General features: G+C 37.9%; 1 protein-coding gene across 1 annotated transcript in view; it reads left to right on the forward strand.

Annotated features, from left to right (window-relative positions):
* The window catches only part of COL25A1 (collagen, type XXV, alpha 1), a 701,437-nt gene that overhangs the window by 2,000 nt on the left and 674,949 nt on the right, over nt 1–24,488 (forward strand). The window lies entirely within an intron of this gene.

Genomic DNA, 24,488 nt, shown 5'->3' on the forward strand with positions numbered 1-24,488 from the left:
TTTTATCTATGTCTATCTATGAAAGTATATACATTCAGATATATTTACATATACAGAGAACTTTAGAAAACTACATTACTGACAGCTTGTTAGAAGGATGGAGAGGAAACATCAATGTATAAAAACCTAATCACTTGGAAGCATTCAGTCTTCATTCACAGACCTCTGAAGATCTGTAGTATTCTGTAGACTTCCTAACAATTTAGAAAGCTTTGGAATATTGATCTCACAAGATATCTAGTAGATTTGACTTAATGAAAAAGGCGTCTCCTTTAATACTCAGAAACTATCTAAAATTACGTACTTAGACATAGGTCTCTATAGATAAAAAGATTAATTTCTTTAATTTTTCTTATTCTGAGTTTCCCCCCTCCATCTGATGATAATTTGTTTTCGCATAGCTAAACCAGACGCCATATTTAGAAATCTTTAATATTAACTTCAGACTGTATGTCATGAAAATATTTACTGTTTATGTTCTACTCCTTTGTTAAGAAAAATACAACTATATATTTAAAATGAAGCCATTTGAGAAGAAATGTATAGGTCTATATAGGTAATAGGCACATATAGAGTTAATATTTGATTTTTTTTTTAGATTTCCTTCTTAGTTTATTTAAATTTGAGAAAACCTCAGAAGACTGAAACTCAAGGAAGGTAATTTTCTAACATAGGAATTAACTCTCAATAGCCACCTTGGCCTGGTGGGATTATCCAGAACCTCAGGATAGTCCAGGTAGAACTCCACTGATCACTTAATTAACAGCCTAGCATTTTCTGTACACACAAGTTTTGTTATCTGTTTGAGAAATAACTTGTATTTAATTAGTGGAAGGCTTAGTGGATTTAGTGAAGAGTAAAAAGGTGACTATGACAGCACTGAGCTCCGTTTTATATAGTGTTAATGCTTCATGATACTTAACGATACGATAGTTGTTGAAGTCTATTTGTGATCTAAAAACAAATAAAAAAGGAAAGTTATTAAGTTTAGAATTTATCTTAGAAAGTCCATTTAAAACCCATTTTATCTTACATGCCAACTAAGTGGGGATTTCCTTGTCTTTTTTGTGGACTCTTACCAAAGGTTGCTTTACACCCTTGCTACCACTAGAGCTCCACATTACATCATTTTTCCCCCCCAAGGTTACTTGAAAGGTGCACATTTGAAGGTGCACATATATATTCTAGCACATAGAATCAAACTGATTTCTTGCTAAAAACCCCCACAATCACTGTTTTATAAATATCCCCTACTGCTTGTGGAATAAATCATCATCAAATTAATGGCATTAGGTTGAAAGTAGTATCCCCAGGAAAATCAACTCATTTGAATTTTATCCAGTGAGGTATTTTTGGTTTGTTGTTTTTCCCCCCCCCTTTTCTGGAATGAATGAGCTGGCTAAGGGGATTATAAAGGAGATACAGAGCTTCCCACCTGGTTTGCCTCTGACTCCAGTTTGCAGTGACTAAGAGTTGTCACCCAGACATCTGTTTGTAGAGCAGAGTAAGTTAAGCCTGTGACCTCAGCTCAGTTCCTGTGGACAGATGCCCACCCCTTGAAGTTGACACTCTTGTTGACAGTCTCAACCACAGAGCCAAAGCCTGACAGAAAAGGAGAGATGTTGTATTGTTTGTGTTCTCTTTACATGTGTGGTGAAACTCAGCTCCAGAGATGTTGATCCAGATAGGCTACAACTGTATCATTTATACATTTTAAACAATATACAGGAATGACCTTTTGTAGAAAAGAGATGAAAAAATGCAATTGTAAGAGATGGCATAAGGGGAAAGGAGTTCAAATCCACCAGCTACTCCAAAGTAGAAAGATGAGTAATTTCCTCTTGTGTGATTTACAATCTCAGAAAATGTGATGCATGATCAGTTATGAGTTAGTTCAGATGGGGAGGGCAGGTGAGAGAGAGAGAAAGAAGGGAGGATTGTAAGGGATGGTGCTACCTCTTTCATTTAATACCTATAACAACTGTGAATATTCATTCTCTCCTTTAATATTCAAAACAATTAATGGGGGGGGGAGTGTTGTAAGGTACTGTTGACCACACCTCACAGTGACTCTGTAAATGACAAATCTAAAACTTGTTGTATCCTGTATCAGCCCCACCATCTTTGATGTACTTGAATCCATGTGGGTGATGTAGGATATCAGAGAAAGGGAGGATGGCGCACTCTAGGACAAGATATAGATTTATTGTTCACAGGAACACTACGAATTGTAGTCGACCTAACAGCACATAACAGCACTTTTCATGATTGTCGTGAAGAAGGAGAGAAACTTGTCAATCCATTTTTTTCTGTGCCAGGCTATCTTGTTGAGTATCTTCCTCTCTTGCTCTAACCCTCTGTCTTTCCAGGCATGCCTATTTCCAAGCTTTGAGTAAGCCCAAGGTCAGAACTCTTGTCCCCTGTGACAGAATTAGACATCCAATGTCTAGTGAAGACTAGCAAATGAGTATATGGTTTTGATTTTGGATTAGACAGTCCTGGATTGAAATTTTGGTTTGTTGCTAACTAACTGCGTGAACTTTGGTTAAACTAGTGAACTTTATGCTTCAGTTTTCTCATTTATTAAAAATTGTCTAACAGTACTTTCCTTGCAGAGTGATAATAACAGCTATATAGTGAATTAGTAGTTGTTCATTCAATTACTATTCCTTTTACTATACTGTGTGCTATTCATGTTGAATCTGGCCCATGGAGATGCGATATAGGTGGGATGAGGTAATGAAGATGTGGAGATGATACATAACTGTGGCTTGTTAATGGCAGACTTTGAAGGAGACTATTATGGTTAATTAAGCAAATTTATCTGTAGATAATTTATGCAGATAAACTAGTCAGTATCTCTTGGTATTACATTCTTCTCTAGATATTTATATTGTTGTTGTTGTTGTTATGTGTTGTTGAGTTGCTTTCAACTCATAGTGACTCTATGTACAACAGCCCTAAACCCTGCTCTATTCTGTCCAATCTTATTGTTCCTGACATACCTATCCCCATTATACCCAGTCACTGAATCAATCCATCTCATCAAGGATCTTCCTCTCTTGTGCTGTCCCTCCACCCGCCCAAGTAAAATGTCCCTCTCCAAGGACTGGTCCCTCCTTGCAACATACCCAAAGTATGTCAGACGAAGCTTCAGAATCCTTGTCTCCAAGGAGCAGCCTGATTTCACCCTCTCTAGGATGAAATCTGTTTGTTTTCTTAACAGTCCATGTTACATTCAGTACTTTTCTCCAGCACCACAGCTCAAATGCATCAATTCTCCTTCTATGATACCTAGTCTTTGTTTGGCTTTCTCATTTATATTGGTGTCCTAAATAATTTTTATTCTTTTAAATACTTCTCTTTTTCATTTCAGAATAAAGAAAACCCTCCACCTTTACATCTTTTAGGTAAATCATGACTGACTTGGGTTTATAGGAGTATACAGCTACTAGCAGTATCTTTATAGTTTCCATAAAAGATGTTTAAAAAATTATCTATTTGTCTTTCACATTTATTTTTAACAAGTTTTAGTGACACACAGTTTACACATTTCACTTATTTTAAGCGTACAGTTCAATGATTTTTTTTTTCGGGGAACCAATTTCTAGAGTTGAACAATCATCACTGCTATCTAGCTTTAGACCATCTTCATCACCCACATAGACACGTTGACTTGTTTGATACAGTCAGGGGAAACTTTATTTATTTATTTTTTGTTTAAATGAATTAATATTTGCACTAAAGTAACCCACGATAAAATAACAGCAACGATCAATTGAGCCTCTACTTGCCAAATGTGTGATGTAGCAGTACTTTGTGGTGTTACGTAACACTGAGTTGGAACTGACTCACAGCTGACTCTCCAGTGGGTTTTCAGAGGCAGTGAATCACGTGAGAGGAGATTGCTCCACTTTCTCCCACAATGCAGTTAGTGGATTCAAACCATGTGCCTTTGCACTGGCAGTGCAATTCCTTACTACTAAGCCATGGAAACTGACTGACATCTGTATTTTAATCTCTGTAAAACATGGACACCATATTGCTGATGTTAGGTGCCTTCATGTCAATTCTGATTTGTAAAAATTATGTGCGCTAACTCTGTCCTCATCATCTTCACTGTACATAAACCACTGCTACATTGTCAATTTTTCTTCTTCAGGGCCATCCTTTTCCAAAGCCTGGAAAAGTATGTGAGAGGAAATTTCACAATCTTTGCTTTAAGGAGTGTTCTTATTGTTCTTTTCCTAAGACAGATTTGTTTATTTTTTTTTCTTTTTGTCAGTCCATATTAATTAGTATTCTTCACCAATACCACAGTTCAGAAGCATCTATCCGTCTATATTCTTTGGCTTTTTGGTATGGCTATGAGATAGTGTTTTTGGGTTCTAGTTTTGGAGAATGATATACAGTCTAGATAAAGCAGTGATGTTTATGAGAGAGCTTCCATCAGCCAACTGATAAAACACACTTGGAACCAGAGAGACAACCAAAAGGCAGATCCCAAGTATGTATGTACTTTATTCGTCTGCAGTGTATTTGGTATTGGAATTGCTGTGGTGTGGTGGCCAGATAAACAATTTATGTGTTCTGGGACAAACTAATCCTGAGAATGATGCACGTACTCTATTTTAGTATCCCCCAAAATACTAATATTGGACTAGAATGATTTTGAAGAGTGATTGTGAGTTCTTTAAATGTGAACAAAGGGTTTCTGTATGTTCAATACTGTGATGTTGTTGTGTATCATAGAGTTGGAACCGACCCATAGCTGACCTTCTGGTGAGTTTTCAGAGGCAGTTAATTGCATGGGAGGAGATTGTCCATCCCTCTCCTGAGGAGTAGCTGGTGGCCTCGAACTGCGTGCCTTTGGGATCTCAGGCCAACTTCTTGCCACCAGACCACCAGAGCTCCTAAAACAGATTTGGTAGCTGTCTTATGGAGCTTACCTTTCAATGGAATGACACACAGTGATTTAAAAATGACATTCCTTTGTAAGAGTGATACATGTTTTGGAACATGTATATGACTAATTTCTCCCATGCTGTAAATATTGAGCTATGTTTTCCTTTTCTCTAGAAAAATACAAATATAACAGTGCAAGAGAGGAAGATCCCCTGATGCAATGGATTGACATGGTAACTGGGCAGTAGGGTCAGAGTCAGTGACACTGGCTTGGGATAGGACAGGCTTCAGAGCTATTGTATATAGGGTCGCTGTGAATTGTGGGAGACTTGATGGCACATAACAAAAAAATCTTTTAGAAACTCACAATAGGAGAAAAATAACCTTTTGATTAAAAAGAAAAGCAACAGCAATGTATAAAAACAAATCTGTGCAGCTTCATCTAACTTTTGGAGTTTTTAAGAATTTGTGTCAAGATACATGTTGATGCCTGCTACTTTGATACTTCAATTTGAAACAATCTATAAAGGGATGTTGTATATGGGATAGCAATGATTTACTATTCTGTTTTTCTCCTGAAAATAGCAAATTTGGAATGATAAGAACTTCCTGTCTGGTAGTACTGGACAGTACTGCTGGACTTAGGTACGGTGTACTCACTCATTTAAACAGAGAAGTACCAATCATCTGCTTAGAGAGCTAGCTTGAGATGAAAAAGATGTGCTAGATAACTTCTAAGATCCCCTTGCACTCTTCAGATTTTTGAAAATTATTATATGTAAAATAAGAATAATTATAGTCATATAAAAAGTGCCTCTGATACATGTTAGTGATACAGCTTCTGGTGACTATCTGTATTAGAACTTCACATTTTGGGTAGAACTAAATGCTCGTTATTGTTTTAAAGTTCTTCTTTCCCATGAAATAGAAAAAAACCCCTTTAAATTACCTTGTATAATATAAATTTTACTTTATTGTATAAAATTTGTATGTCCTACTAACATAGTTTTTTACTCAATGGCATACTTCCTCTCCCCCCACAACCAGCCACACAGTGAATGGAAAGAATGCTTTCAGTGAGAGAAGAATAATGTGTAGATGGTGTAGATGCTCAGTTATGTACAATGAAGAATAGTTGCCAACAGTTTGCAGAAAGGAAACAAATGAAAAATGCTATAAATGTTATTTAAATGTGAATAGGAGGCATTCCTTCCCCTCCTCTTGTAAGGCTAGACAGTAAAATGTGACATGTGAGTGCCTAAAAGCATTCATGTGAAATTTTTTCAGTCCTAACGAACATTGGGTGTAACAATTTAGTGGGTCTAATAGTGACATTTAGCAAAATGCCCTGTCATCCAAGGATCAAGGAACAAATTGCCTCTTGGCGTAGCATTTATGTATTTTAACATCTCTTTTGTTTAAGTTTTTAGAAAGTCAATTCTTCAAGTACTCTTTCTTTCCCTACTGATTCTGTTCCTGCCTCCCAAGATCTAGACACTATATAAGAGAATGACGTAAGTTCTCCATAGGGCTTAATTCTTGCTAGCTCATCTGAAGATTGTGTCATCTCTCAGGGCTGTAATTAAACTCCTGTGCTTCTGATGGGTTTGTAATTGTGCAAAATAAAATATATGGCATTTAGTAAAAAAAAATTGAAAAAAATTTGAATGTGAAAATTAGGTCAAGGAATGAAGGGGGCATACATTCATGTACTGGATTTGGTAAATGGAGAGCTGGTGGGAATCATGCCAAACTCAGGAATGTTTTGGAGCCCACAGTGTATTCCCTGCTACAGTGGCAAGTTCACTAAACACTTATCAAAAGGACATCAAGTCATGTTATCTTGAGTGGAAACCACCCAAAAGCAAACATTAAAAAGGCCTTTGAGAAGAGCGAACTGTGGGGGAGGGGTAGGTAGGGACAAAAGTGCAATAATGAATGAATGGAAATCCAAAGGGGGGGAAAAAGGGGAGGGGCTTTGCATCCATCCTCCCACTTTGTAAATATTAGATGTTGGTTTGATAGAAGCAGAGAATGTGAAAACAATGAGTCAGTCTGGCTGCAGACCATGTGACCGCTCAACCTGACGGTGCTCCATCCACATAGAAGTAATGTTACACACAGTGGTGAAAGTACCATATTTGATACCTTTTTAACCCTTGCGTTGATTAAAAATGTTCTTAGACATGGATAGGTACTGTTGTGCTTGGAATTCATTCAGTAGGCTTGCAGTTTAAAAGCTATTATTTTTAAAAAGTTAACTTTTAAAAGCATGGAATTCAAAAGAATAAGATACAGAAGTAGAAATCATGGACACATTAAAATGGAGCCCTTTTCATTGGTGTTGTATATTCCTTCAAAGGACTGATGTTTTCTGTAAGATTTTCTGAGGAGATGCCATCAAACGGCAGGCATTTTCCCTTTGTGTCCACAAGGAGGAGGAACAGAGCTGAATCGTAGCACTCTTCTCCCAACTCTTTCCCAATTAAAAACCTTTAAGACTTTTCTCTTCTGACATATGTTTGCAATGGAAAAGGCATGTGGAGGAAACAAAGTTTCTTCTACCTATGTTTAAAAAAGAGTGCATTCCATTAGTTTTAATAGATTTCAAAGAACCTAGTAAATGTCCCATTTTTATTAGTTACAATGTTTAGTAGATAGTAGATAAATTTACAGATATGAATTGAGGCTATGTGAGTTTCAGGTTATATGAACAGAATGGAATTTACAAGTTGAGAATTTGGTATTACATGCTCCTGTTTCTCAGACTCACTTGGAATCATTTTGCCATCATTTCATCTTTGTCAAAGATTTCATATGTAGGGAGAGTAGAAGTGGCATGAAGAGTTGCTCATATCCTCTAATCTCTTTACCATTATACTTACAAAGCCTGGTATTGTCATTCTTGTTACATGCACCTGAATTGGAACTGACTCATAGCCAACCCTCTGTAAATTGCATGTAGAAGATGGAGGCAGCCCATGGAGCACTGGTGGATTTGAACCACATGCTTTTGGGTTTTCAGTGCAACTCCTTACCAATTCTTACCAAAGAGTTCCCGTTATAACCTAATTCTGGGCATCAGTTAAGGAACAAGGAGAAATCTCCATTAAACTATCCATAGACATCCTCCTTCAGTCTTGTAATAGTTAAAGGGACAGAAAAAAAATCTTACAGGAGATTCTCCTTCAAGTCATTATAAGGCCAAGTTTATTTTTTGATCCTTTATAGTCAACATAGGAGAAGAACTCACACATATCTTAACATTCGTATATCTTAGGGCCTTTTTGGGAGCTATTAAAAAGAAATTGGTTCTATTATCTTTTTATTATTAAACTCCTATTTGTAGTCTTGGATTTAGAATATGGTTGGTCATTTTTCAGATACATATAATATGATTGTAAAATAAACTGACTTCCACAAATCATACGCAAAATCCAACTCTTTCGCTTTATTTTGCCAGAAATGCTGTTGTTCTAGAGCTCCTAAGTGAACTCTGGAGTATTCAAGATCATTTTTCCTTGACAGAATTAAGGCACAGAGTCGGCACTTATTAAGTTTGAGTGGAAGCAGGCTTCTTAACTAACTTCCTTCTTGAGAATTGTTATCAACCTAGTTGAGATCAAGTGGGTTAAGTGAGTCAAGGGTCAAATGACCCTTCTAGGCAGATCCTGGGAGATGCCAGCTTGTAAATAATTTTAGAAGACATTTCTATTTAATTTTCTGAGAGTGTATGCTGTGAGTTCAGTTCTTCCAGTGTCAATTATGAACTTCTTCTTAAGGAGTTAATAGTTTATATCTGCATAGGGCTTTCCATAGAATTCTCTGTAGAAGTTTTGCTATCAACTTCATATTATAATGAAGATATATCAATTTGACTTGGTTGAAGAACTTTCATCGTGAATTATTAGGAAGCCTCGTGGGTGAGGAGTTACATTGCCAACCCAAAAGCAGGCAGTTTGAATCTACCAGGTGCTCCAAGACAGAAAGATAGCCAATCCCCTCCCATGTGATGTCTAGCCTTGGAAAACATGCAGGAGGATAGCTGTGAGTTGATTACTAATGGCAATGAGTTGAGTTTGAGTTATCTCATACATTTGAAGCATCTTCGTTTTGTGAGTCATGTTGTTGTTAGTTGCCACTGTGACTCATAGTGTCCTAATGAGTGACTGATTGCAACTTTGCACTGCCCTGCATTGCCCTCATGACCTCTGCTGTGTTCAAGCTCATAGTGTTAGTCATAGAGTAGTAAATCTAAACCACAAACCAAGCCCAGTGCTGTTGAGTCCATTCTGATGCACGAAGATCCTCCATTAGGCTTCTGAAGCTGTGAATCTTTATGGGAGAAGACTACAACTTCATCTTTCTCCTGAGGACTATGTTCATGGTTTTGAACTGCTTGGTCCTTTTCAGAACTAAACACATAAAACACTTTAACACCAGAGCTCCTTGTTAGATAGTAAAACTAATACAAATTCTGGAGATCAATTATTTCAAGAGTTTTCCAATACTTTTTTTTTTTTCGTTTTTCTTCCCCCCCTATACTTCTTAAGGAAGCGAAATATTCTTTTTAAAATGAATTCTTATAAAAAAACTGGTATATGCTATCAGACACAATTTTTACCACTCTGACCTCGGCCAATCAGCCAAGGGGAAGAGATGAAAGCCAATGTCCTCTGTCCTCCTTCTTTCTGGTATACCCTTCCCTAAAGATAGCCCCCAGTCATCTTCACGGAACATTAGGGCTCTATAGGATCTTGTTAGATAATCATTAGAAGTCGAGTCTCCAGTGTGATCCAAGGTTTCGTGTCTTTAAGTATCACATACTTAGAAAAGCAGAGCATATCTCTGCAATTCTTTAACTAGAAGCATTTAAAAATGATGGAAAGATAATGATCATTAAAATAAATAGATTTCAGAAATGACTTCAAAATAATATTGTCTCTTTAATGTGTTACAATATCGCATCAAAGAATGAGATGGAATACCAGTACTAGTTCAGGAAAACTGGGTAAGTGCACTGTGTAACTGATCTTAGTGTTTTCATCGAAAAATTAACATCTCATCTTATTCATTTTCTTAAAGTCACTTATTTTTTAACTTTCAAGTTACAGCCTTCATCTTGTTTTATATGACAAATACCCCCAGCCCTAAACTTACTTCCCCTGTATTTTTGCTTGTGCTTTAATTCCAGGTATTGATTTGTGGATTTATCACCAATTATACAGCAATAGTTGCTTTAGAAAAAATGTCTGAAGTAGTAATTTTTTGATTACTTGCTAATACTGTTTTGAGTAGTATATGAAAAAAATGTCTCCTTAACTTATATTACTTATAGAAAGTCTATCTTGCAAGAAATTGTTATTCAAGATGCAGTAAAATCTTTGGGACTTTCTTCTTGAATAGATTCTTGGCTGTATATAAAACTGATGGTGTTTTTTTATGTCTTGAACTGTTCAGTGAGAATATATGAATCAATAGTTCAATGAGAGCGTATAAATTGTGCATAAATGTTTAATAAGAGGAAGAAATCTCCAGAAATGATATTTTAGTTAGTAAAGTTATACACGTGTTCAAGTCTTTTGTTCATAGGGTCACTATGAGTCGTCTATGACTCGACAGCACTTAATAACAACAACAACACAGAGAGATCTCAGTTGACCTAGTGGACAGAAAGTGATGCTACCAAGTCAAAGTTGGGCGATTTTAATCTGCCACCCTTAGGCTTGGTTTTAATTGTTTTTGGTCAAACATTCTTCTAAGTGGTATAGCACTGGTCTGTCCATTTGCTGTACAGAGGTAACTCGTGGTTGCTGTGATGCTGAACACTCTGACACTGATGTGTCAAATGCGTTAGTGGTTACCCATGGTAGACAGAGTTTAGCAGCACTTCCGGATTAAAACAAGCTCGGAAGCAGGAGTGGCCTCCACTTCTGAAATAGCTTTCCTCCAGAAATCCTATGAACTTGGAGAAAGGATGAAAGTCACACAAGTGTTCAGGTCTTTTGTTTATAGGGTCACTTTGAGTCAGCTACGACTCAACAACACATAACAACAACAATGGATTTACACAGAGAAGGTGTAAATCTAGGTACAATTATACTGTTACAAGAAGTGCAAAAGGAAATGTGAATCTACCATTGAAATTGAATGTCTAATGCCATCACCAATTCTATTAAATATTCAACTGGCTAGTTGTGAATAGTAGCTTGATTAACTTCAGCAACTTCAGTTATTTTTTTGGTGGTGATGTTAGGTGTTGTGAGTTGGTTATGACTTACTGAGATCATACGTAACAAGAAAGCACCACACTGCCTGGTCTTCTTAATAACGATTGCTGCGTTTCATCCCATTACCATTGTTGCAATCACTGGCAGTCCATTTCATTGAAACTCTCTCTCTTTTTTACTGAATGACAAAGCATCTGTGTGTGTTTTTGAATTTTGGTGAGCAGTTCATTTTTTCTTTAATACTCAGTCTCAAACTATGGACCTCCAGAAAATCTTGAAAAGAAAGCCACCTTTCTCTTTTAAACTACTACTTATGCAAAGATAAGAAGGACAACCAAATAGTAAAGACTGGAAAAATAACATATACTAACTATATGGAGTCATGCTTGACTCGACAGTAATCAACAACAGCAACATATTCCAACCACAGCTTTTATTAACTATGGAAAAGACATTAAACCAAATTAACTAAATCCCCTAAGTTTGCTCCCCAAGCCCTCCAGATGTATCTGCAGCTTTCCAGAGTTGATGCCATAAGCCCAACCATGTAGCTTAGAACTACTAAACATGTTATGGTATCTGGAAATTTTTAATAAAAGACAAACTCTAGTATTGAGAAATTACATCTGTTAAGAAACCAGGACTTTTAAGCTCTTGTATATAGCTTCCTTCCATGCAAAGTTATTTAAAGCTCTAAATGTCAGCTACTTCTAAGGAATAACCCTCCTGAATATTGGTTTGTTTCTGCAATCAATGTCTGTAAGGAATGTTATATGGTGGTGACGAAATTTAAGTTACTGTTTTTCAAATATTGAAAAAGATTGTTTTTATGGTAAAACGTGCCCTTGACTTGAGAGTTCTGGGGCATACTTTCACTTTCTAAGTGTAAGCCCATGATACGTGAGATTCTTTTAAATCTTCATCTGTTTGCATAGAGAATGCTTGTTTCCATCATCAGTCCTCAAGGAGAAATCCCCCGACAGAGGGATTTTCTAATGAGTCAAGTTTGTCCCCTGCACATGTGTATCATCCACACTTTTTTTTGCCCCACTTACAATTTTTTCACAACTCTTTACTTTTGTCTCCTGTGCCATGTCTCACTATTATTTTGAACATCACCACAGTTTTCACAGTTGTAGGATGTGTTGGGATTAGAAATGCTCATGAAAAGAACTCAGGAAAAACAAGAGAAATACAGCAAACAGAGCTAACTCACTGACAGGTCAAAGATGTTCTTTTAGGCTCTCAACTGAGCAAACGCTGTCCTAATCCAGTCTGTTGTTGGTGACCACAGTGGACAAGGTTGTCTTGGAAATGCAGCCTTGTGTCCAGGTAGTTGCAAAAGCAGAATCTCCTATACGCCTGGAAAGCAGCTGCATTCTGGTCAGACCGCTCTCCTTTTCCTCTGCTCCCCACCCCCCTTCTCTGTTGTCATTAATTGCTATCAATTCAATGGAGTGAAACTCTGCCTTGGTCTTTCATCATTCCTGTGACCAGGTGTAGATCAGGGACCATTGCGATCCATAGAGTTTTCATTGGCTGATTTTCAAGTAGATCCCCAAGCCTTTCCTTCTAGTTTATCTTAGTCTGGAAGCTCTGCTAAAAGTTGTTTGGCAGCTTTGCAATGCATATGCCTCCCTTGACATGTATGAGGCATACTTTCCTTGAACCCTGGTGTCCAGCATTGCTGTTATTGTTGTGTACCATCAATCTGGAACTGACCCATTGCTGACTTTCCAGCAGGTTTTTTTAGAAGAAGCTAATCACATGGGAAGAGATCCCCAAACTTTTTCCCATGGAGCAGCTTGTAGATTTGAACCATAGGCCTTCAGGATTGTAACAAAGTTCCTTATCACAAGGCCACCAGAGCTCCCCAGTCTCCAGCATGGAAGGCAAGGATTCTATCATGGAACCCCTTGTTTAGCATACACATAAATTCTATTTTGCCTCCATTTCTTTGATCATCTGAGTTACTGCTGGCTTCTAATTTGTTCATCTGGTATTGCATTATCTCCAGCTTCTAAAGCTTGTAGGCCTATTCTGAATGGTAGCTATCCTCATGAGTATTTCAGATTACTGTTAAAATGTAATGTGCAAAAACAGTAAGATCGTAGCTTTCATGCAGATACAAAAGGAACATTTGTTAAGGATTTTATTGAACTTATTCAGGAAGAAATTGTTAAAATGTGATTGTTATTTCAGGGGACAGTTCAAAGACAGAGTTATAGTTTAGGAATATTCAAATTGCTGTATGCTGTGTGCTGCAGAGATTGCTGTGGGGGTAAAACTGGCCTTTGTCCCAGTGATGAAGGGAGGTTAGTTGTACTCCATGGGATAGAATTTGCATGACTACACATAAGAGTCATCAAAGAGCCCTAGTGGTGCAGTGTGTAGGCTTGACTGCTAACAAACAGGACAGTGGTTCAGTCTTGAGAGGAAGAGGAAGTCGTTTGCTTCTATAAAGATTTATAGCCTTGGAAGCCATATCAGGCATTTCCAGTTTGTCTTGTAAGGTCCAGGAGAAGGCAGTGGTTTTGGTTTTGTTGGTATCAGTCACCTACAATTCACAGACCTTGAAATAACTCCCTAAAGACTCAGAATCAGATCATTGAAAAGAATGTTTTAGGTAAACCATAGTTTTTCATTGCAGCAAACATTTCCCCCTACATTCCTAAAGCAACTATGCAAGAAAAAAAAATTCTTTAAGTATTGTTGTTAGGTGCTGTTGAGTCACGCAACTCACAGCGACCCTATGTACAACAGCCCTAAACCCTGCTCTATCCTGTGCCAGTCTCACTGTCTCCGACACACCCATCCCGATTACCCCAGTCGCTGAATCAATCCATCTCATCGAGGGTCTTCCCCTCCTGCACTGTCCCTCCATCCTCCCAAGCATGACTTCCCTCTCCAAGGACTGGTCCCTCTTTGCAACATGTCCAAATTATGTCACACAAAGCTTCAGAATCCTTGCCTTCAAGAAGCAGCCTGGTCTTACCATCTCTAGGACGAACCTGTTTGTTCTAGCAGTTCATGGTATATTCAATACTCTTCTCCAGCACCACAGCTCAAAGGCATCAATTCTCCTTCTATCATCCCTAGTCATTGCCCAGCTTTCTAATGCATAGCAAGTAATTGCAAAGTATGAAATAAAAAGAAAAACCTACAACAATTATTGTGATAGTAATGATTGTTTATTGCTTGACCTTCTTTGTTCACATTTTAGTGGTAATTTTGTTGAAATTAGTCATTGAAGACATAGTTCCTTTTAGTTCTGGCTTTGTACACTTGAGGTACTTGACATAGGAGGATAGTGCTGATTGCTCTGTCTGCACTGCTAACATGATTTCCATAAGTGGCCTTTCAGTTGTAAAGTTTGTTTTCTAGTTTGAAAGACTCAGTTTCTTGTGTTGCCAGTGAGCATAGTTGCATTAAAGTTACAGAAAGCGCTCCTGATCCTGCCCTTTGGTTTGGGGAAATTATTCCCAGGCAATTATTGTCTTCTCTCCATTTTGTACTTCCAGGGAACAATCCTGTCTAATAATAGTAGTCTTTGTGATTTTCTATTTTAAAATAACTAGAAAAATAAGATGTAATTAAGTTAACCCACTCACTACTGTCGAGCAAATTTCCCATAAAATTTCCGAGACTGTGAGTCTTTATGGGATGAGGCTACCCATCTTTCTCCTATGGGAGAGCTGGTGGTTTTGGTCAGCAGAAGAACATATAACCCATGCTGCCAAAATGCCTCAAAATAAGTAAAGATTGTCTTTTAATCGTAACAGATTTTGAAAAGGACCACATTGTGATGTGAAAATCAATCTTTGTTAATAAATTAATTCCATCCTCATGCTTTTAATTTTTCTATGTATATTTAGTAACAGAACAAAACACTGTGTTTATGCCAACTCTATTAATATATTTAAAAGTTTGAACCATAATTGAAATGGTGTTTGTTCTATAATTTACACAAATATCTGATATCTTCTCTTTGCAAGGGTATATAGACTGTTTTCCTCAGGTGCAGAAAACCCTTCATTTCATGGGCTGCTGGTTACTGGAGTCTAAGGGACCTTTTCCTTAGGGCACCTTCATCCTGGTATGAGTGTGTGGTTGCCTCTTGAATTGGTGCTGCCATGAGCCTCTGGATGGTGCAACTAAAGGTTGAAAGTTGTAGTTCACTGCAGTTGTGGTAGGTATTGTTGTTTGGTGTTGATTACGACTCAGAGAGACCATTATGGACAATAGATCTGAACCTTGCCCTACCCTGAGCCATTCTCATGACATTCTAGTCCATTCAGTCACTGTGTCAACCCATCTCCTCTCTTTTGCTGGCATTCTCTACCTTTCCAAGCATGGTATCATTTTCCAAGGACTAAACCTTCTCCCCAACAACCTGCCCATAGTGTGTGTGTGTGTGTGTGTGTGTGTGTGTGTGTGGTGATGATGATGATGATGTTTCACCATCCTTACCTTTAAAGGAACACTTTGATTGCATTTCCTCCAAATCAGACTTGTTCTTTTCACAGGCCATAGGATATTCATAGTCTTTTCCAACACCACAGTTCAAAAGCATCAAGCTTTTTCTGTTATGCCATTGTTCCGACCTTCAGATGTATACAAACATTCAGATGCATATGACACTAGAGGCAGCTTGAAAGAAAGACTTGGTCATCTACTTAAAAAAAAAGTTAGCAATTGACAATTGTTTGGAACACAGTTATTTTCTGGCACGTATGGGATCTCCATGATTCAGAGCTGATTGGAAGACTCTTGGCTTTGGGTTTCACTTAAGAGAACTCATCAGCTAGTTTGGCTTTTCAGTGGACTCTTCCATACAATTGTGTCCCATGCAGAATGAGGTGGAGGTAATAAAATATTTAGCGATGTGTTGAAGCTACATGGGACTGGTTAGTTTTTGTAAGGAAATATTTACCATCATTCAGAAGCAGCCTGGGTTTTGGCTGTCTCATATTACTAGAGAAAAGAGATAATCTACTTGAAATATGAAATGTTTTTATATTACTACTACAGACTACCAAAAGAACAAATAAATGTAACTTGGAAGAAGTGTATCCATAATGCTACTTAGAAGTAAGGACGGTGAGACTCACATGCTTTGGACGTTATTATCAGAAGGGGTCAGTTCTGTAGAAAAATAACATATTTGGTATTGTTTGATGTTGTTGTTGTTATGTGCTGTTGAATCGCTTGTGACTCATAGTAACTTTATGTACAACCCTAAACTCTGCTCTGTCCTGTGCCAATTGCACTGTCTCTGACACTCCCATGCTGATTACCCCAGTCACTGAATCAATCCACCTCATAGAGGGCCTTCCCCTCCTGCTCTGTCCCTCCACCCTACCAAGCGTGATGTCCTTCTCTAAGGACTGGTCTCTCCTTCCAACATGTCCAAAGTATGTTAGACGGAGCCTCAGAATGCTTGCCTGCAAGGAGCCACCTGGTTTAACCCTTTCCAGGATGAATCTGTTTGTTTTCCTAGCAGTCCATGGTACTCTCAATACTCTTCTCCAGCACCACAGTTCAAAGGCATCTATTCTCCTTCTATCCTTCTTGGTCACTGTCCAACTCTCTGATCCATAACAAGTGATAGCAAAGACCATGGCCTGTATCAGATGCACCTTAGTCTCCAGAGAGACACCATTGCTCTTCAGTACTTTGGAGAGGCCCCTAACAGCAGACTTTCCCGTGGCAATGCACTTTTTAATTTCCTGGCTACTGGTGCCGAGAGTGTTGACTGTGGAGCCAAGCAAACTAAAGCTTTGAACAATCTCAATCTCTTCACCATCCATCCTGATGCTGCCAATTGGTCCAGTGGTGAGAATCTTTGTCTTCTTGACATTGAGCCTCAATCTATATTGTGGGCTGCAGTCCTTGACCGTCTGTAGCAAGCGCTTCAGGTCCTCCTCAGTGTCAGCAAGCAGGGTTGTGTCATCTGCATAACACAGATTGTTGATAGATCTTCCACCAATCCTGACCCCACATTTCTCCTCATAGAGCCCAGCCTCCCGGATAATCTGTTCTGCATACAGGTTGAAAAGGTATAGAGACAGGACGCATCCCTGGCGTACGCCCTTCCCAATTTTGAACCATGCAATGTTTCCTTGCTCTGTTCTGATGACTGCATCCTGGTCCAAGTATAGGTTTCGCATTAGTATAGGGTCAGCAAAAAAAAGAATGTCCTCAAGGTAAGATAGTAAGAATCTAGCAGTGTTTCGGTATGATATATAGAGAGACTCAATGTGAGTAGGAGTTAACTTGAGGGAACCTAATAACAGCAGTGAGGAGTCAGAATCAACACCCTTCATAAGAGCAGTCAGGAAATCAAGAAATGTGTTGCATTGAGGAAATCTGTTGTCAAGGAACTTTCCAGAGTGCTAAAGAGCAGAGATGTCTGTTTAAAGGCCAAAGTATACCTGGTCAAAGCCAAGGTCTTTTCAGTTACTTTCTATGCATCTGAAATTTGGACTGTAAATAAACATGACAGAAGAAGAATCAATGCATTGGGTAGTGATGTTGGAGAAGAATACTTAATATCCCGTAGACTGCCAAAAGAAGAACGAATGAATTTGTCTTTGAAGAAATTCAACCAGGGTGCTCCTTAGCAGCAAGGATGATGAAACTTCATCTCACATCCTTTGAGCCTGAGTTCAGGTGGGGCCGGACCTGGGACAAGGCCAGTCAGCTGGGATGGATGGAGGAGCTGAGAAAAAGAGGCTGACCCTTGGCAAGATGTACTGACATAGGTTGCTGTGAGCTCGAGCATGCAAGAGATCATGAAGATGGTGCGGCATAGGGCAAGGCTCACAGGGTTGCTATGAGATGTAATCGACTAGAGGCATCTAACAACAATAACTGTTTTTTCTGTTATCCCTAAGGTTTAAAAGAAAACTCATTTACTAATTTCCAGTAAGTCAGAACTGACAAATAACTGATGACCGTCCATCAGATTTCCCACTTTGTAAATGCAGATGCATTTCTGGTGGATTTGATCCCCTAGAGAGGTTCAACCTTTGAGTTGTTAGTGTGACTCTATGGACTAACCCACCAGAGCTCCTGCTAATCTGGCATGTTGTTGTTGTTGTTATCTACCATTGAGTCAACTGTGATTTCTAATGACCCTATGAACAATAGCTCTGAACTCTGTACTAAACTGAGCTAATCTCACTGTCTCTGACATACCTGACCTCCTTGCAACAGTCACTGAGTCAATCCATCTTATCCATGGTCTTCCTCTCTTGTGCTATCTCTCTACCCTTCCAAGCATGATGCCCTTCCTTCTCCAAGGACTGCTCCTTCCGACAAATGCCTACATTATATGAGATAAAGTTTCACAATCTTTGTCTTCAAGGAGCAACTTTGTTTTCCCCTTTCCAGGACAGATTTATTTATTCTCTTGACAGTTCACAATATATTCAGTACCTTTATCAAGCACCACAACTGAAAGGCATCAGTTCTTTTGTCATCCTTATTCATTATTCAGCTCTTAGATGCATAACAAGTAATTGCAAATATTGTGGCCTGGATCAGGAACACCTTAGTCTCTAGACTGATACCATTGCTCTTTAACACTCTTGAGACATCCTTTACAGCTGACTTTCCTAAAGCAACTCATCTGTTAATTTCCTGAATGCTGGTGCTAAGAGTGTTGATTGTGGATCCTAGAGATAAAGATAAATTGTTAACAACCTCCAGTATATTGCATAATATATAGAGCTGCCAACTGAAAGGCAGGCAGTTGGGCTCCACTAGGTACTTTAAAGGAGAAAAGTGGATGATTTCCTCTCACAAAGCCTTGAGAACTTGATGGATTATCAAAATGACTTAGACTCTGCTAAACAACAATGGATGGGTTATAAAATGTGAGACCCTGTGCCTTGTGGATGGAATTTAAAGAAATAAGGAGGCACCGGAGCTTTTATGCAAGAATAATGCTGAGATTTAAAAGTTACAGAAGTATGGTCTGTAGTCAGCTCTATTCAACTTTAATGAGTTTAAAATTACAATGATAATTGGTATTTGAACTCATAATTCCGGTTCATTTACTTTTCACGATTTTAAAAATAGCAATATGTTATTAGAGAAGTTGATATTTGAATTGGTTTTTTTTTCCTAAAAAACTTGCAAAATTATCAAATGGGTTTTCTGGTGGTTTGCAGAAACTTGTGACACATCAGATATTTTTTCTCAGGGTAAATTATCACTGTCAGTCATTAGGTCAATTGCAATATTTATTTTTAAATAATTTTTAAAGATTTCTATGGCAGTTATTTTTACGGAGCTTTGCAAGATCTCTTATATCTAGGTTGGGACTCTATAGGCATATTTTCTAGTGAAAAAAAGACCCTCAGGATCATGGTTAGGCTCTCTCGGGTTACAGAGAACAGAGACCAAGTCAGGTGGTCTGAACAGTATTGTCACTGTTGACATTTTGAGACTGTGTGATTCTTAGTTTTGTTGAATTGTCTTGACCATGGAGGGATGTTAGCCTTTACTAGATGCTACTTACACCTCTCAGTTGTGACAACACAAAATATCTCTAGACACTGCTCTTTGTTCCTTGGGGCCTGATCTCCTCTCACTGAACCTTTCTTGAAAGGATATTGGTGTTCTTAGTTGCTGTGGAATTAGCCTCTGACTCATGGCAATCCCACACACAACTGGATGAAATACTGCACGATCCTTTACCATCTCCACACCTGCTTGTGGGTGGAACTCTGATGGATGGTCACCACCTGACCGATTTTCTAAAGCAGGTCACCAGGCCTTTCTTCTGAGTCCACCTTAATCTGGACGTTCTACTGAAACCTGTTCAGTTTTGTAAAAGAGAACACATGACAGTGCTTAATTTGTAGGTGAACTCATTAGCTTTATTTTCTGGTACATGTGGGAAATATTTGGTTTGGATTCTTATCTAATGATAAGAATACAAAGGTGGGAAAAATCACTGGAGAAGCTCAATATCAGCTGTGAAAACTAAGCCAGGTGCTGATTGTGGAACAGACCACCAACTACTCATATGCAAGTTCATGCTAAAGTTAAAGAAGGCTAAATCAAATCCACAGGAACTAAAATTTGACCTTGAGTCTATCCTACCTGAATTTCAAAATGTCTTAAAAAAATTGATTTCTCACCCTCGTCAAACATTCTGGTCTGTGCATTGCTGTACAGAGGTAACTCGTGGTAACTGTGATGCTAAACACTGTGACACTGATGTGCCAAATGTGATAATGGTTACTCATGGTGGACAGTGTTTGCTGGAGCTTCCCGATTAAAACAAGCTTGGAAACAGGAGTGGCATCCACTTCTGAAATGGCTTTGCCTCCGGAAACTCTATAAACCGTGCTCAGGCCTTTGGTTTATAGGGTCACTGTAAGTCATCTATGACTTGACAACACTGAACAACAGCAACAACAACAACAACATCTGAACTAAGTAATATTTTGATGACTACCATCTTTATTGTCACTTAACTTGTTTCCTATCCATTAAGAAACCTTTCACTTCTGTTCCACTTTTGATTTTTGGGTTCTGTTTTTATGCTAAATAGCAGAATAGGTTGTAGTTGCCTTGTGATGGTGGCGTTGTGTACCACTGAGTCAGAACTGATCCATAGCTGACCCTCCAGTGGATTTTCAGAGCAGTTAATTGAACAGAAGGAGAATGCACATCCTTCTCCTTTGGAGCAGCTGGTGGATTCAAACCGTGTGCCCTTTGGATTGTAGTGCAAGATTTTACCAAGTTGCTTTAGTAAAAAAAAAAATTTAAAAAAATTATAATATTGTTCTTTAAGTTTTGTCCCGAAGACTTTTTAGACACTTTGGTCTCTATTGTATTATTCTTTGGGACCTAGATTTATGATCCAGTTTCAGATCCATCAGCATTATTCTATGTATTGTAGAGTAGCTAAAAAATTGCGTGGTATGGACTTTAGTCTCATATAAAAAATTATTTCATTGAGAGATGAACTAGTTGTAAAAACATTCCTGAAGCAAAAATATAATTTATTGTGTGTGAATCATTAGTTTCCTCATTAAGTTGGGTTTCTGCTGCCTCTGGGCTGGCATATTGACATACCCCATAGGCTTAGCTAGGAGAATTTATGGTTATATTAACAACAGTGCGTTTGACAGTAATTTAGAATAGTCACTGTTCTAAAGCAAAAAAATGCTTTAAAGGAAGAAAGTTAAGTGTCTAGCAGAAGTGTTTCAACCCCTATAAAGCTATAATCTTAAAAACAACAGTTGTAACAATAACCTCAGTTCCTCTTTGCTTTTGTGTTATTCTTTAACAATTATGTGATATAATTTATATTTTTCAAAGAACCTTAGTGATACAGTGGTTAAGTGTTCAACTGCTTAAAGGACAGCAGTTCAAAGTCACTAGCTGCTTCATGGAAGAAAGATGTGACAATCTGGTACCTTAAAGATGACAACATTAGAAAATCTATGGGGCAGTTCTACTCTGTCCAATAGGGTACTTACTTATAGGTCAGAATTGACTTAATGGCACATTACAATAATAGCCATATCATAAAGGTCTTTTCCTGGAAGCAAATTAAGAACAAAAGCCTGTCAGGCTCACATTTGCCAAGTTACTTTTAACTCACGGTGACCCTCCCTAGGGCTTCTGAGACTGTAAAAATGAGGAGGACTGCCCATTAGTCTCTGGAGGATTTGAACCTTGGGAGATATGAGGGCTTTGGATTTGCAACTCACTGCAGACTAAACACCACCAGAGTTCCCTATAATGACATAGTTGTTTTTGTTAAGTGCCATTGTGTTGACTGTGACTTATAATGACCCTGGGAACAGCTTATCTGAATTTTGCCTATCCAGAGCCATTCTTTGGATTTCTATTCTGTTCCAGGCCATTGTTGGAATCACTGCATCTTGCTGACTGTGGCACTCCACCTTGCTGAGGTCTTCCTCTTTTGCTGACCCTGTACCATCCCAAGTTTTTTTCCCCCAAGGACAAATCTCTCCTGACAATATGCCCAAAGTATATGAGACAGACTCATTTGTTCTTTGGGCAGTCCATGGGCTCCTCCATAGCATTACACTTACAAGGCATTAGTTATTTTTCTGCAACTCTTATATATTGTCCAACTTTCAGATGTGTAGGAAGTAACTGGCAAGACCATGGCAGCTAAATCAGTAATCAGGAAGCAACCATTTAAGAGCATGGGAATGGGTTTTCCTGCCCTTGAGTGCTCCTGAGCCCCCTACATTCAAATAAGTTGGCGAGTAGATTATTTGGTGGTTGACAACCGTTCAGTTGTCCATTTAGCACACAGCCAGTTCATGTCCAGATGCCTTTGGGAGAAGACCATCTGGCCATCAAACCATTCTAAAATAGCAATTTGAGGGGTGAAAAGTTAGTTCTTCCTTGCAAAATTAGAATTTCTGCTCTATTGAAACAGAACCTTCAAAGTAAAAGTAACTGTTATTCTTGAATGTTCTACCCATCCCTCCTTTAAAACAGCACAACATTCATTTACTTGAAATCTAACTTTACTTTTTTTAAAGAGAGAAGATTTTATAAAATATAGAGAACCATTTTGTTGAAGAAAAAAAATTTTCAGAACATGTATAAGTCAGTTCATGGCAACCTCCTATACTTTCTAATTGCTTGATTGCATTTTGAATAAGAAAAGGAAAATAATGTCCTGAAGAAAAATTTAGTTTTAATTAGAATTTTATTTTTTGAAAATGAGTGAACACAGTTAGTATATATTAATTTATTGTTAGTGTATTTATTTAGTTAAGCCCTTTTGTACCCCATTGTGGATCATAATGTAGTGGGATTTTGTTTTCTTTTTCCCCATGAACTCTGATCTGAAGTCTTCTGTGAGAATGTGCTCCTTCTGAAACTAGGTGTGCAAACTGCCTCATAGAAGATCTTTTGAAACCTCGTTTCCTAAGACAATGTAAACTGATCCTTGACCCAGCCTTATCTGTGAGGACACTTAATTTTATTAGATTGGAACTTCTTTGTAAGAACAGATGTTCACATTTGTACCCATAGTTGTAGGATTTCCAGAACTGGTTTGGTCTGCAGAGAACAAATTAAAGTAAGAAAAGTGCCGCTGTGAGGAGAGATAGACATGTAGACTAAAAGCAAAGAACAAACGTTCAAACAGTTATTATAGGCACAGTTTATCAACAAATTTAATATCTGATAAAAAGCTGCCACTGTGTGTGTGTGTGTGTATAGATCTATATTAGTTTATTTGCTTTTATAATATTTTACTTTTCAAAAGCATAATTTACTTTTGGACGTATATTATAGAATTCCTTTCTTAATAATTGAACATTAAACATACTGTCTTCCTTGGTGCTTGACTCTGGAACTCTTACCAAAGAAACAGAATATTGAACCAGTCTTAACAAATGGAGGATTAGTTTACTTTCGTTAATACAAAGCACCAAAAAAACCACTTGTCAAGAGAAAATTGTTCAAGGAAATGAATGGCATTTCCAAAGCACCAACTTCTTCATAAACAGGACTAAAACAAGGTGTCTAATAAAGACAATATTCTGGACAATAGTTGCTCCTAATTAGCTAGACACAAGTAGTGAATGTAGCATATTATAAATTTTCATAAGAAATACATTTATTATCTACTTGGTAGTATATTTATTTCTTCAGACTACTGTGGGAACTTTTAAATGGTCCTTTAGCTCCATAAATATCCTTTTCATAGAAAAAAGCATATAAAACATTTCCCAAGAAATTATAGAACTAAATTCAATAAAAAGTAATAGGTTATGGCATCCAGTCTTATTTTTTGATGGCATGCCATATATTTGTTATATTAATAGACTATTTTAACATGTAAGAACTCTAAATGCTAGACAGGGAATATAATCACTCCTTGCACACTTGTAAAGTTACATAGTTACATACTGTCTGGCTAGTAGATTATAGTGCATTTGAAATTATATAGATTAGCTCCTGTTACTGTGTTTCAGAGTAGTGACCTGAATTGATATGCTGATTTGGCTCAAACTCATTAAAATAATGACACATATTACAGATAAAGACATGAGATAATATCCAGGTGCAAGTCATGTAATCATCATCATCATCATCATCATCATCAGGATGGATGGCGAAGAGATTGAGATTGTTCACAGCTTCAGTTTGCTCAGCTCCACGGTCAACACTCTTGGCACCAGCAGGCAGGAAATAAAAAAAATGTATTGCAATGGGAAAGTCTGCTGTTAGGGACCTCTCTAAAGTACTCAAGAGCAATGGTGTCTCTCTGGAGACTAAGGGCTGCCTGATACAGGCCATGGTTTTTGCAATCACTTGTTATGCATCAGAGAGTTG

This window comes from Elephantulus edwardii, unplaced genomic scaffold, assembly GCF_000299155.1.
Source record: "Elephantulus edwardii isolate Elephantulus edwardi_28Jun2011 unplaced genomic scaffold, EleEdw1.0 scaffold00012, whole genome shotgun sequence".
In the NCBI taxonomy this organism is placed as follows: Eukaryota; Metazoa; Chordata; class Mammalia; order Macroscelidea; family Macroscelididae; genus Elephantulus; species Elephantulus edwardii.